Source organism: Spinacia oleracea, chromosome 5, assembly GCF_020520425.1.
Source record: "Spinacia oleracea cultivar Varoflay chromosome 5, BTI_SOV_V1, whole genome shotgun sequence".
In the NCBI taxonomy this organism is placed as follows: Eukaryota; Viridiplantae; Streptophyta; class Magnoliopsida; order Caryophyllales; family Amaranthaceae; genus Spinacia; species Spinacia oleracea.
The window spans coordinates 88,618,847-88,633,522 of record NC_079491.1 but is presented as its reverse complement, the minus strand read 5'-3'; the positions used below and the strand labels follow the sequence as shown (position 1 = coordinate 88,633,522).

Genomic DNA, 14,676 nt, shown 5'->3' with positions numbered 1-14,676 from the left:
TCGAGGAATTATTTTAATATAAAAGAGTTTTGAGGTTTTCTCTTCTTGATTAGTGTCAAGAAGTTTCCTCAAATTGAGCAACATTCGTTTCTGTCTTTTTCAGTTCAACATATTGTTTTAAAGTTGCAAGAAACTCACTCTAGTTCCAAATATAATTCACCCCCCCCTCTTGTGCGTGTTCCTATTAGACTATCAATTGGTATCAGAGCCAGTACTCACTAAAAACACAGGACACCCTGTTTGAGTCAAGTTCCTGATAGTATGAACACACAAGAGAAACTGGAAGAAGGTTACTCCACGCAAAGGCCACCTATGTTCAATGGCAAATTCTACGCTTACTGGAAGAACATAATGGAAATATTCATCAAAGCGGAAAATTACCAAGTTTGGCGTGTGATTGAAGTTGGAGACTTTGAGGTAACAAAGACTAATGCAGAAAACGAGGTAGTTCCTAAACCTATGTCTGAATTCTCTAAAGAAGACTTTGATAAATATGAGATGAATGCTATGGCAGTTAAAATCTTGCATTGTGGACTTGGACCCCATGAACACAATAGGGTCATGGGGTGCAACAACGCTAAACAGATTTGGGAATTACTACAAGTAACCCACGAAGGAACTAATGAAGTCAAACGTTCCAAAATTGATCTGTTAATGTCTAAATATGAGAGATTTGAAATGCTTCCTAAAGAAACTATTCAAGAGATGTTTACTCGATTTACTAACATAACAAATGAATTAGTTTCTCTTGGTAGAATCATTCCCACAGATGAACAGGTACGAAAAATACTAAGGAGCATGCCACAAGATGATCGTTGGAGAACAAAGGTCACAACACTATTTGAGACCAAGGATTTTACAAAATTCAACATTGAACAACTTGCTGGTTCTTTGATGACACATGAATTGCACCTTGGAGCTGTTGTTCCTTAGAGCTCCAGAAACCGAGGACTTGCTCTAAAAGCCGAGGAACTCGATGAGTCTGAACCAGATGAAGAAGAGGCTGCTATGTTGGTCAGAAGGATGACAAAGCTCTATAGGAACTTCAAACCAGGAAATCAAAAAGGAAGGAACTTTGCAAGGAAAACTGTAATTTCCAAAACTGAGTAAGGTTGCTTCAAATGTGGAGAAACTGATCATCAAATTCGTGAGTGCCCTCAGTGGGAAAACGACAGAGGCAAAGGAAAAGGAAAGGAACAGGTCAAGGAACGCTACAATAAGTCCACCTTCAACAAGCCTAACTTTAAAAAGGCTATGATCGCTGCATGGTGAGAAGCAACTGATTCAGAAGATGATGAGGAACAACCAAATGAAGAAACTGCAAATCTTTGCCTTATGGCAAGAACAGAAGGAACTGAGCAAGTTCCATCAGAAGAAGTAAGTTCCTCCACTCTTCAATGTCTCTCAAAGTCAAAATTAATTGAACTATTGCTAGAAACTCTTGATGATTACAAAAAGCTAAGTATATTAAAAACACAAAGTGATAGAGCCTTGGAACTCAGTAAAGACCACATAAATAATCTGAACAACATTAGGTCTGATGTTCAAGGCAGGTTCTTTGAATTGCTAGATAAAAATACCACTATTAATGAGTCATTCGAGAAAATTAGAAATGAGAATATCCTTCTACAAGTGCAACTCAGTCAATATAAAATGTTTAATCTAAGTTTAGATCCTACAAAATCCTTGGAGATTAACATGGGAGTTTTTAACATTGACTTAGAAAGATTGAACAAAGATCTGATCACCACAAAGGAACAGAAAGAGAAACTATAAAGGGAACTAGCCATGGCTAGGGCACAGAAACAACCACCTAAAGTTCCTCCCAAGTGGATTGAGAATGCTCAATCGAAGAGAACAAAAGGTCTAGGTTACAATCACAAAACCAGTCATAAGAAAAAGTATGTGGAACTCCCAAGTGTAAAAGTTTGTTTCTCATGTGGCAGTGGAAATCATGTAAGCACTGAATGCTCCAAGATGAAGGAGCTAGATCAAAGAAACATAGATTATGTAAAGAAAAAGGAACTCAAGGAAACCCGAGTTCCTGTAACTGACCTTTGATTTCTTTACAGGTTCTAGTGAAGGGGAACAGCTCGTGGTATCTCGACAGCGGGTGTTCCAAACATATGACAGGAGACAAATCTAAATTCCTTTCACTAGAAGCCTACAATGGAGGAACCGTGACCTTTGGAGACAACATGAAAGGAGAAATTGTTGGAATTGGAAAGGTTGGAAGGTCAAGTTCCTATGCCATTGAAAATGTATTTTTAGTCGAGGGCTTAATGCACAGTCTACTAAGTATTTCTCAATTTTGCGACAAAGGGAACTCGGTAAGTTTTACTTCTGAAAACTGTCAAATTATTAACAACAACACTGGGAAGGTTATTTTGGAAGGAACTCGTAAAGGGAACACATATTCTGTGGATCTCAATACAGTTCCAAGGAACAACTTAACCTGTCTGAGCGCCATCGAAGAAGACACTCTCCTGTGGCACAGGAGCTTTGGACATGCTAGTTTCTCACTGCATGACAAACTAAGATCAAAGGAACTGGTTGGAAGACTCCCCTCAATCAAGTTCCTAAATGACAAAGTCTGTGATGCATGTGCAAAAGGCAAGCATGTCGGAAGTTCCTTTAAGCCTAAGAAATTGGTAAGCACCACAAAACCATTGGAACTCATCCATATGGACTTGTGTGGACCAATGAGAATTCAAAGGAGAAGTGGGAAAAAATATGTTTTAGTTATTGTTGATGATTACTCTCGCTTTACTTGGGTCATATTTCTAACAAGCAAGGATGAAACGTTTGATGAGTTTGTTGCATTTTCAAAGAAAATCCAGAAAACTACAGGCCATCAACTGATCCATATAAGATCTGATCATGGAACATAATTTGAAAACTACAAATTCAATGAATACTGCAAGGAACAAGGTATGGACCACAATTTCTCAGCTCCTAGAACTCCACAACAAAATGGAGTTGTTGAGAGGAAAAATAAAACCTTACAGGACATGGCAAGAACCATATTAATAGCCAGTTCCTTGCCTAGGAACTTCTGGGATGAAGCAGTTAACACAACTTGTTATATTATAAATAGAGTTATGATTCGAGCAATCCTAAACAAAACCCCTTACGAGCTACTAAAAGGTATAAAACCCAACATCTCTTACTTTAGAGCTTTTGGTTGTAAATGCTTTGTTCACAATAATGGCAAAAGAAACTTGGGAAAATTTGATGAAAGAAGTGATGAGGCAGTGTTCCTAGGTTATGCCCTAAATAGCAAAGCCTACAGAGTATATAATAAAAGGTCAATGTGTGTAGAAGAAAGTGTACACATAATTTTTGATAAGTCTAACAAATTTGATGCAGCACAGGAACAAGAAAGTTTCGAAATTGGTTTGTCCCGTGTCTCAGATAATGATGAAGAGATTCACCCAATCAGACAAATAGCTAAAGAAACAGTTCAACATAACCAACAAGTTCCAATTCAAGAGGAACAACCAGAAGGTCCAATTCCAGAAGAACTAGAAACAGCATCTGAACCCGAGGAACTCCATGGCACACAACAAGGAACTGAGGTCACAGAAGGAACAGAGGGAGCTACTACAACACCAGTTGCACAATTCCAACCCAAACCTTGGAAGCACCAGAGTTCCCATCCAATAGAACTCATTATGAGTGATATTAGAAAAGAAACTCAGACGAGATCTCAACTAAGGAACTTCTGTGCAACTCATGCATTCCTCTCCATAATTGAACCAAGGAATCACAATGAGGCCTTGAAAGATGCTGACTGGATAATTGCCATGCAAGAAGAACTGAATGAATTCAAAAGGAACAAGGTATGGCACATGGAACCCAAGCCAAAACATCAAAAAGTGATAGGATTGAAATGGGTGTTCCGGAACAAGAAAGATGAACATGCAACAATCATAAGGAACAAGGCAAGGTTAGTTGTTAAAGGTTATAATCAACAAGAAGGTATTGATTTCGAAGAAACCTTTGCTCCTGTTGCTAGACTAGAAGCCATTAGAATTTTAATTGCCTTTGCTGCATTTATGGGTTTTAAGCTTTATCAAATGGATGTGAAGTGTGCCTTTTTAAATGGGTTCCTAGAAGAAGATGTATATGTGGAACAACCTCCTGGCTTTGAAAATCCTGAATTTCCAAACCACATATACAAGTTAGACAAAGCACTCTATGGACTAAAACAAGCTCCCAGGTCTTGGTATGAAAGACTTTCAAATTTCCTTTTACAAAATGATTTTAAAAGAGGTAGAATAGATAAAACTTTGTTTCTAAAATCAAAAGGAACTGACTTATTAGTTGTTCAAATTTATGTAGATGATATATTATTTGGGGCAACTAATGAAAATCTATGCAAGGAATTTGCAAACCTAATGAGCAGTGAATTTGAAATGAGCATGATGGGGGAACTCAACTTTTTCCTTGGTCTACAAATCAAACAAACATAAGAAGGAATCATGATCCACCAGCAAAAATATGTGAAGGAACTCCTAAAGAAATATGAGCTAGATTCTGCTAAAGTGAATCACACTCCCATGGGAACTGCCACCAGATTAGACACAGATCCTAATGGGAAAAGTCTAAATCAAACGAAGTATAGAGGTATGATTGGATCACTCTTATATTTAACTGCTAGTAGACCTGACATTTCTTTCAGTGTAGGACTATGTGCAAGATTCCAATCCAATCCAAAGCAGTCGCACTTAACTGCTGTAAAAAGAATACTTAGATATCTCAAAGGAACTGATGACCTATGCCTATTCTACCCAAGAAGTGGATCATTCGAGCTAAAAGGATATGCTGATGCTGATTATGCAGGTGATCTAGTAAATAGAAAAAGCACATCAGGTATGGTACAGTTCCTAGGTCCATGCATGGTTTCTTGGGGTTCCAAGAAACAGAATACTGTTGCTCTATCCACAGCTGAAGCTGAGTATGTAGCTGCTGCAGCTTGTTGCTCACAAATTCTATGGATAAAACAACAGTTAAGAGATTTTGGTATTATCTATGATTGTGTTCCCATCTATTGTGATAACACTAGTGCTATCTGTATTTCAAAAGATCCGGTTCATCATTCCCGGGTCAAACACATTCACATTAGACACCACTTCCTTAAAGATAATGTTGAGAAAGGTTTGATTAAATTAGATTTTTGCCAAACTGATCATCAAATTGCTGACATTTTGACTAAGCCCTTAAACAGGGAGAAACATGAGAAAATGAGGATGGAACTCGGGATGATCAAAATAAGATAACTGCAAAAGTAAAGTTCCTCTGAAGACAAAGACAACAACAATGGTGCATGATACTGACTATTTCAAGCATAATTTTCGTGTGCAAACACAGTTGAAGCTTACCATCGTAAAAGATCGACTTACTCAACATTTAAGTCAGGTAAGCACCTCCCTAATAAATCAGTAAATATTAGAAAATTAATCAAGCAATTTTTATTAATTTTTTTTAAATGAAAAGTTGTTACGTTTTTAAATTCTGTTTCAAAAACAAATGTCTATCCTAATTTTTCGTTCCAAAATAAATCAGTAATATAAAATAAACTCTTCACCTTCCATTCATCCCCCTTTCTCAATTCCTTCACCTCCCACTCGGTTTTCCCACCTGAACCTCATAAATTCCCTACACCTATAAAACCCCTAAAATCATGAGTGCCTCACACCACACCATCAAACTTCCCCAACTCAAAAGAAAAAGAAACCCCAACTCTCCGATTCCGATGGAAACCTCACCCGCTCAATCACCAATCAAATCACCATCACCACTCCAAATTCAACCACCCCCTGTACTCGCTATCACCTATGGCGAGTGGACCGATCAACCAATGGAAACCCAAAGTCCCACTTCTCCACCTAGCCGTCGATCTTCTTCACGAGCCAAACGACAAAAATTCGACAAGACCGAGGAACCGGAAGCTGAGACTCAGGGGGAAACAGAGAAGCCGGAGGAACTGGCTAAGAGTCTCACTGGTGGGTTTGCGATCAACTACGTGTGGTGCAAATCGGAAAAATTGGAACAGCTCGTGGGAATTCTTGACCACCAACAATGGGTAAGCCTTTTTGATACACATGCAAGACTTCCAATCTATCCCTTAGCTGTCAATGAAATTTGTGACAAATTTAAGTGCGAAAATGGGTTAGTTTCTAGCTTAGTCAATGGAACTCCAATTTCTTTTGACTCAACATATCTGTCCCAACGAGGGTTTTGAGGAGTATGTGAAAAAGAAAACCACAATCACGATTAATGATGTTGACAGTAACCAAATTGTGGCAAACATAGAGGGAAATCTCAAAGTATCATCCATCACCAATCATAATCTTCTTTCGCCACTCCATAAATTGCTGTTCAACCTTGTTTGGAGGGGGTTAGTTCCTAGGACTCAAAAGAGAGATGATGTCAATTTCTATGATGCATGCCTAATTTACTGCCTTGAATTTGATGTTCCAATAAATTTTCCAGCCATCATGATCAAACACTTAGCCCATTGCATTTCTGATAAGTATAAAATTGGGTATGGATCCTTACTCACTGCCATATTCAATAACTTCGCAGTTGACCTGAGTTCCTATGCATCCCAATCCCTAACCCCTTCTCAAATTATTTAAGACAAATTCCTAAAAAATCCGAAACTGGTTGTGGTGGATAAGATGTTAAGTTTCTCTGGTAAAAGGGAGGTAGAACCTGAAGTTCCTATTGTAGAAGAAACTGTGTCCTTAAAGGCTAAGAGTGTTCCTAAGAGAGGTCATAGGAAAAGTATGAGAATAGCCACCAGACCTCGCAAAGTTCCCGCTCCTCCTGTTTACATGGATATCACCTGTGAGGAAGAAGAGGAGGATGAGGACACAGGAACTACGCTAGTTCTCCAGGGAAAACTGGAACTGACAAAGGCTCTTAGGACCAAATCACCAATTCCTAAGAAACCGGAGTCTATTCCTTTGACCAAAGGAACTGGATCCATTCCTGTTCCTCAGGCTGTTTCTGCTAAGGTTCCAGGTGGTTTTGCTGGTTTCGCTGGTTCCTCTGGGTTTGGAACACCACCTATTTCTGCTGTAAAGTTTTAGGAGCTCCAGGATTCGGTGATGCGCTTAAATGCACTGCAGGAAGGATCAAACCTTCGAGTTCAACAGATGCAGACACAATTGAATGCCTTGGTCAATGTTGTTCAAACACTCCAAACCAACCTCCAACAATATGCTGATCCAGCCAACAACACTCGCACAGAAATTCTGCAGAAAATCAACAACCTTGAATCTTTTGAGGAAGTTGTAGTGGAAGAAACAGCTGCCTCAGATTCTCCTACCCAAGACTAACCAACCTTTTAAATTTCTTTTATTATTGCTGCATTTATGGAACAATTTTTTTTTGGTTTTGTATAACTAAACAATGGGAATCTTCCCTCTTTTGGTTTAAATATTTTCAAACTTGCTTGGTTTAGAATCTAAATATTGCTGGTTTAAAGGTTGTTGCTTCTCGAGTTCCTATGTTGTGTAAGCAGGTACAATACTTTGAGGCTAGCTTGACTTGCCAAACGTTGATCGTAGGGCACTGTGCATGGAATACATGTATCTGCATTGTTCTTTTTGTTAATGTCAACAGGGGGAAAATCACTTGAGCAAACTTCTTAAGGCGATCAAACTTGGTTTGAGACTCAGAGTCCTTGTGTTCCAACCACTTTAAGGGTAACAAATTTTATTTTTTTCTTTAAATTGTTTATTTTTTTCTTCAGTCTAAACTTCACCAAATCAATGTATGTGTTTCAATTTCTTATGGTAACAAGTTTGCAAATGTTGTCATCACCAAAAAGGGGGAATATTGTTGACCCTAATTTTGGTTGATGACAAATAGCAAACTTCTTGATCATGGTTCTGTTATGTCTACAAGTAAAAGTTCCTAAGATGGCTGCTGATGTTCCTGAGGTGGAATGCGCAAAGCTAGGAACTCCAAGCTAACACACAACAGAGGAACAACAATGCAAAGAAGGGTGAAGTTTCCATTTGATGAGTTCCTCTGTCCCTTTAGAGGAACTCACCTTTTCCAGAGTAGGAACCATTGCAGCTGCTGAGTTGTAGATCCAGTAAAAGAGTAAAACACGAACCTAGGTAGTTAAATACTCTTAGTTTTCTGTGTAAAATAATAACAGCTATAAAGATACATTGTGGAACTAGGATGCTTAATTAAATAATTATTAAGATTTTATCTAATTATTTAACAGCAAGTTTTAAGGAAAAATTACATAAATAAAGTGTCGTTTTATTTTCCTAAATAAAATCTGATTTTATCCTTTAAACCAAAACGGTTTTATTGCTCCTAACACTTCTCTTAAAATCTGATTTTAGTTTACCAAATATTTCTCACAAATCTTAGTGGTTGACAATGTCCGAAACCACGATTCTCTTTGAAAACAGTTTTAAGGGGAAGTGGTCTTCCCTTGATCCACAAGTTATGGATCGTGGAGACCAAGTAGGTGTGTGTGGGCAGTTGAGTTTTGAAGGGAACTAACCCTAAGGATCTTCTCTATAAAAAGGGCTGATTTTCTTCTAGAAAAAAACACACAAATACTCCACCGGCTTTCTTATCTGTAAAACGCTTTCAAAAGAGTTTATAAAAAACAATTTGTGTCCTAGCAATATTCAAGTTCCTAAGTTCCACAAATATCAGAAAAGCTTTATTATTATCTAGAGTTTTCAAAACAAATTGTAATCTGAGTGAGTCGAGAGAGAGAGAAAAAGAAGAGAGAGTAATCAGAGTAGATTATTGTGAGATACTTGAGTTTGAGTGGAACTCAAGTCGTTATATTGTTGTAATCGAGGAATTACTTTAATATAAAAGAGTTTTGAGGTTTTCTCTTCTTGATTAGTGTCAAGAAGTTTCCTCAAATTGAGTAACATTCGTTTCTGTCTTTTTCAGTTCCATATATTGTTTTAAAGTTGCAAGAAACTCACTCTAGTTCAAATACAATTCACCCCCCCCTCTTGTGCGTGTTCCTATTAGACTATCAGAGCCATTTATGTTTTTAATAGCCTAAAAAATGAAGACGAACTGGGGTGGGAGTGCATGTGTAAGACCTGGTTCTCGACTATCTGTCGCTGCACATGAAAGCAACAGAATCAGGGATTTATTTTTATGTAAGAGTTTGCATCTCTATTACAGCCAATTGGTACTATGGTATAATTGATACGAGTATTTAATGCCTTTTTGTTGCTAAATACTCATAGCAAGGAATGCTCTCCCTGGAGTGTTTTAGGGAAGTCAAAGGAATGCTCTCCCTGGAGGATCTGAATGGTCAATCTAAATAATGTGAACGGGAATGAATCAGCTAGGAGAACTGTTATTGTCTATCTGTTAATGAGATGCCAGTTTCTAAATGGTTTCTAAATTGTTAATTTCCTGGACCCAATAAATTGTCTACTAAGACGACCAAGAATCAAGGAATTATAAGAGATTCAGAGCAAACTCTGAATGAAAGATGGTCTGCTGAACATTTAAACCTTGAGTCTTTTTATGTTCATTTGTTCATTTCAGTTGTTTTCATTAGTTCATTTCATTTGTTTTCATTATTTCCGTTGTTCTGATTTGTTCATTTCAGTTGTTTTCATTAGTTCAGTTACGTTCAGTTGTTCATTTGTCCATTTCAGTTGTTTTCATTAGTTCAGTTGCCTTGCTTGCTAATATTCTGTTTTTTTGTGACTTGTCTTGAAGTTGCTACATAGTAAGGATGACTTATCGCAAGAGGGTTAGAGTCAAAATTGAAACAGATGCTACTAGATCAGTATCAAATTGACTACCATCACGTACCTCATCTTTGAGTGAAGATGCATCATCACAGCCAACAAAAAAGCATGCTACTCAATCACAACCATCTGAGGTTCCTAAGTCTGTTAGATTTGGACCATTCTATCCACCAGGTACCACTGCATCGATGGTTGCACCTCCATGTCCGAGTACTGCTAAAAGTGCACGGCAAGCTATATGGAAAATACCACCTACTGGATCAACATCAAATTTACTCGAGGGATCAACTGAAAATAAAATTCCACCTAAGATTACTTCCAAGATTTCAATTCAACCTAGTATCTCTCCTTCAAAACCAATGAAATACCCTTCTCCTTCCTCTGGTCAGAACACACCTAATATTCAATCTAGTATCCCACCTTCAAAACCACCGAAATACCCTTCTCCTTCCTCCGGTCAGAACACACCTGATATTCAATCTAGTATCCCACCTTCAAAACCACCGAAATACCCTTCTCCTTCCTCCGGTCAGAACACACCTAATATTCAACCTAGTATCCCACCTTCAAAACCACCGAAATATCTTGCAGAAGGTGTTCAAGAACCAAAAGGGAACTCAAAAAAATCAAAGTCCTTACGGGAATATCCAGAATGGCGTGATAATGTAGATTTTGATGACAAGGAAGAGGTTATGACCATTGGTAAGTTCAATTTTTAACCATTAGATATAGTTGCCCTTGTCCTTATATCTTAAAGTTTAATAAAAGCATCTCATGATAATCCTTTTAGAATTAGCAGCCTAGCTTTCCTTTTCATATGTATATGTGTATTATGTAATGCAATATTCAAGGATAAGTTGCATCGAAAAATGACCAACCTTTTTCATGTCAATCATGGAGTAATGTTTTTAGAAGTTAATAATGGTCCATATTAAATGATACGTAGTATGAAAGAATGAATCAAGATTATGAATTTTGATTTTTAAATAAAGTGAACGAAAGAAAAAAGAAACACAGGGGAAAAAAAGAAAACAATTTAAATTCATATAAAACATACTCCGTATATATGTAGTAAACATTAAAAATCCTCCTTACTTGATTATTAATTAAGCATGATTGTCAGTTTGAGAATCAGGCTGCTGCTCAGAATGGTATAGCTGTTGTTGACTTGCGCCGAGTTACCATAGTTGACTTGCGTTTATAAAATGCTGTCGAGTTACCATAGTTTACTTACGCTAACTTTTTATTCCCATGCTATTTTGATTTCCTGAATTTTGTTTTAAGTTCAACCGATTTCAGAAAAACTACCTGTTGTATAAGAAGAAATAAAATTACAGAAAACTAAGTTTAGTATTAGGTATCAAAACATTGCAACCGTTCTTCAAGTGTATCTTATATGCTAACTTAAATAAGACGACAGCTTATGCATCAGAATATGATGTTCAAAACAATGGCAGCCACAAAACAACAGACCGATAAGTAGAAAAAGCAGTGTAACTGTAAACCACCAAATGAGGGACCCCTTTCTCTAGGAGGTGGAATTGATAGTTTGTTGCTAGGTTGAAGAATGAAAAAGAAAGTTATAGCAAGTCCAAGACAAATGCTCCTATTTAACATCTACAAGTGATGCCATTGAATTGAATATGGGAGGGATCATATGGTAGAGTGTACTATGGGGTGCTTAAAAATGGGAGTGCAACAAAAATATGCAAGCAAACAACCAGATAACCAAATTTTAGCTCAGGTTCAGAACTTCTGAAATCATATTGAAAATTTACACCTACTGTATTTATATACTTAATGCTCAGCTGTTTATTTGACTTTCCTCTCAAAGTATATCTACTGTCCTCTCTTCAGAAGTTCTCAAAGTATATCTAATTTCCTCTCAAAGTAGCTCAGGTTCAGGACATTTAGCAAGCAACACTTCAACAGCAAACTCTTATATTTCAACCTCAGTTATATTACCATCCAAACTGAAAAAATAACCACCTCAGTTATATTTCCAACCAAAATCTTATATGAAAATAACTCCAACTTCAACGTTATGAAATATATTGCCATCAACACAATATCATTACACATATAAATCAGGATATTAACACAAACAAAAAAACTAAAATTAGCACACCAAAAAATTCAAAAAAACAAAAAAGTAAGGAAAAATTCAAAAAAAGAGAGCAAGTGGACTGATTATACCTCTCGAGTTAAATGCAAGCAGAGATTATCATTGTATACATAGACTATCATCATTTGATATGATTGCTTTAATCGTGGGCTGTTTAAAGATGTCTGAACTCTTTTCATGCAGATGCTAAGGGTAATTATGGAGTGGCCAGTGGTCCTATTCCAACAATCGATGTCTGGAGTAACAACGGCATCAAGTACTTTGTTGAATTCAATGACTTGTGTCAACCGCTTAGGAAAGGTGGACAGATCTTTGTCAGATTCATTGGGAGCCTTGCAAAGATGGAGGCTTACTGTCCAGTTGGATACAAGAACTGGAAAAAGGTCGATGCGGCTCTAAAATCTAAATTGCTACAAGAGTAGATGTAAGTATAATCTTAGGAAATCATCTGCTTCAATTTACTTAAAAGAGACCTATAAACTGAATTGATACTCCCATGAAATGCATCTGTTTCGATTTACTTAATTAGACCTATAAACGCCAATAAATCATCAGATTATTCAACGTTGAAATGCATCATTCACCCACAAAAAGTAAATACCAAGTATGATTGGAAATCAGCAGCACCTAAAATATGGTTGGAAATCTGAAATATGATTGAAAATCCGCAGTCTGACTTGATTCCTATGCTGATTGTGGTAAATTATTTTTTTGCAGGATCGCTTTGTTATTCCTGATGGTCCAATATACGTCACACAAATGCTTAAGCGTGCCAATAAAAGCTGGAAGCAGTATAAGTACTCTCTCAAGAAAGATTACTACAAACCAGAGGAGAAAACAGAAACATAGATGACCACAGAAGCAGTTCCGCAACATGGAATTAGCAGTAAGGAGTGGATAAAGTTGGTTAGATATTGGTATTCAGATGAAGGGAAAGTAAGTACCATGTTTTTAATTGAAGTTTAATTAATCTTTGTTTATTGTTTTCTTAATAAATCTCTTTGAATGTGAGTGCAGAAATTGTCAGACTGTGGAAAAGAAGCACGAGCCTCCCAAACTCAATTTCATAGATCTGGTTCTAATAGCTATGCGAACCAACAAGCTGATTATGTACAAATCATTAATTCTTTTATTTATTTCATGATGGTGTCATCTTTCTAGATTTTCTTTAATACTTCTTACATTGCTACTCATATATAGGAAGACGAGCATGGAGTAAAAATGAGCTTATTAGCCCTTTGGATAAAGACTCATACGGGCAAGGACGGGACCTTTCTTCCAAACACACTCACTGAAGATTTTGTTGTATGAGTCCATATTATTTAGCTATTTGATTGAAATGCTTACAGTCCACACTGCACTAAATGTGTTTCCAAAACAGTTTCTGAAATTCATCTTGCATTGTTATCCTAATTTTTTTGTGCAGGATGATGCAAAGGCCATGGTTGAATCGCTGAAGAATGTAGACCCTTCTAAGTCTCAACAAGAACTCGAGAATAAAGCCTTTGAGGACACTATGCATGGTGGAAAGGTAACAGAACGTCCTGTTGGTTACAGACTTGAAGTTCGAACGAGCGACGTTTATGGAGTGCATGGTGTGCTAAGGAAGAATGGGTATGGAAAAGTTCGACATAGGACCGTGATGATAGAAAATGTAACAGAAGAAGTGTCAGCTATCAACAAGAAAAACAAAACACTTGAGAAAGAAAATGGAAAGCTGCAAGAGCAAGTGAAAGAGAATAATTGGCTGCTTAAAACTCTTAGTGGACAATTTGCTCAACTAGTAGGTCAAGTTCGTATAGGAACTGCTTCAACAAAAGCTCTTGATTGTGCACAACAAGTCTTGGGAATGGCACACAAAAGGGTAATTATTCTAATTTCATCTCATTTAACTCTTTTTGCATTTGGTTACTTCAAATATATGAATTGTCTTGGAGCATCTTGTCTGCATCTACCTTCTGTACTTGATATCTGTATAAGCCATAACAATTTGTCCAATATATGAAATAGTTACCTGCAAAGAAACAGAAAATAAGTCGTCGTTTCTAGGTTGTCATGATCATGTTCCCTGTTGTGTGTGTGTTCTGCTGTGTGTGTGTTCAAAACAGATAAACGCAGCTGAAAACAAAAACAGATAAACATAGCTGAAAACAAAAACAGATGCTTGCATCTGATCAGAACTGATTTGTCTAAAACTGATCAGAACAAAGCTTGAAAAACCAACATTTATTGATAGTTAATGTAGGGAACTGAAAAGGTAGTATTTAAAGTGCGCTTTAGCATTCTAAAAGAAGTGCGCTTTAGCATTCTAAACCGGAACAAAGGTAGTATATGAATAAATATTGAATAAATATTAATAGCTTATAACATCATTCTAAAAGAAGTGCGCTTTAGCATTCTAAACCGGAACAAAGGTAGTATATGAATAAATATTGAATAAATATTAATAGCTTATAACAGCATTGTAAAAGAAGTGCGCTTTAGCATTCTAAACCGGAACAAAGGAAGTATATGAATAAATATTGAATAAATATTAATAGCTTATAACAGCTTTCGAGAACATTGCACCAAATCTTATACCTGATCTGCGGTTTAATCTTCAAAAACCAAAGTCACTTTATTCTAAAGGTTTCAGCCGGAAATAAATGGCAAAGGAATGAAAAAGCCCAAGCATCAAATCTTGACTCTGTAACTTTTTGCATATATACTCTATAGAACGGTCGGACAACTATATAAAAACATAAACATTATTGTAGAAAGAAACATCAAGAAAAAAATAAC

At 36.8% G+C, this 14,676-nt stretch overlaps 1 long non-coding RNA gene across 1 annotated transcript; it reads left to right on the top strand.

The window, feature by feature from the left end:
• The first annotated feature begins 12,905 nt into the window (after nt 1-12,905).
• Nucleotides 12,906-13,433, top strand: LOC130460829 (uncharacterized). Its single transcript, XR_008920947.1, has 3 exons — nt 12,906-13,005; nt 13,096-13,200; nt 13,322-13,433. It is a non-coding gene; the product is annotated as an uncharacterized lncRNA (long non-coding RNA).
• The last annotated feature ends 1,243 nt before the right edge of the window (nt 13,434-14,676 follow it).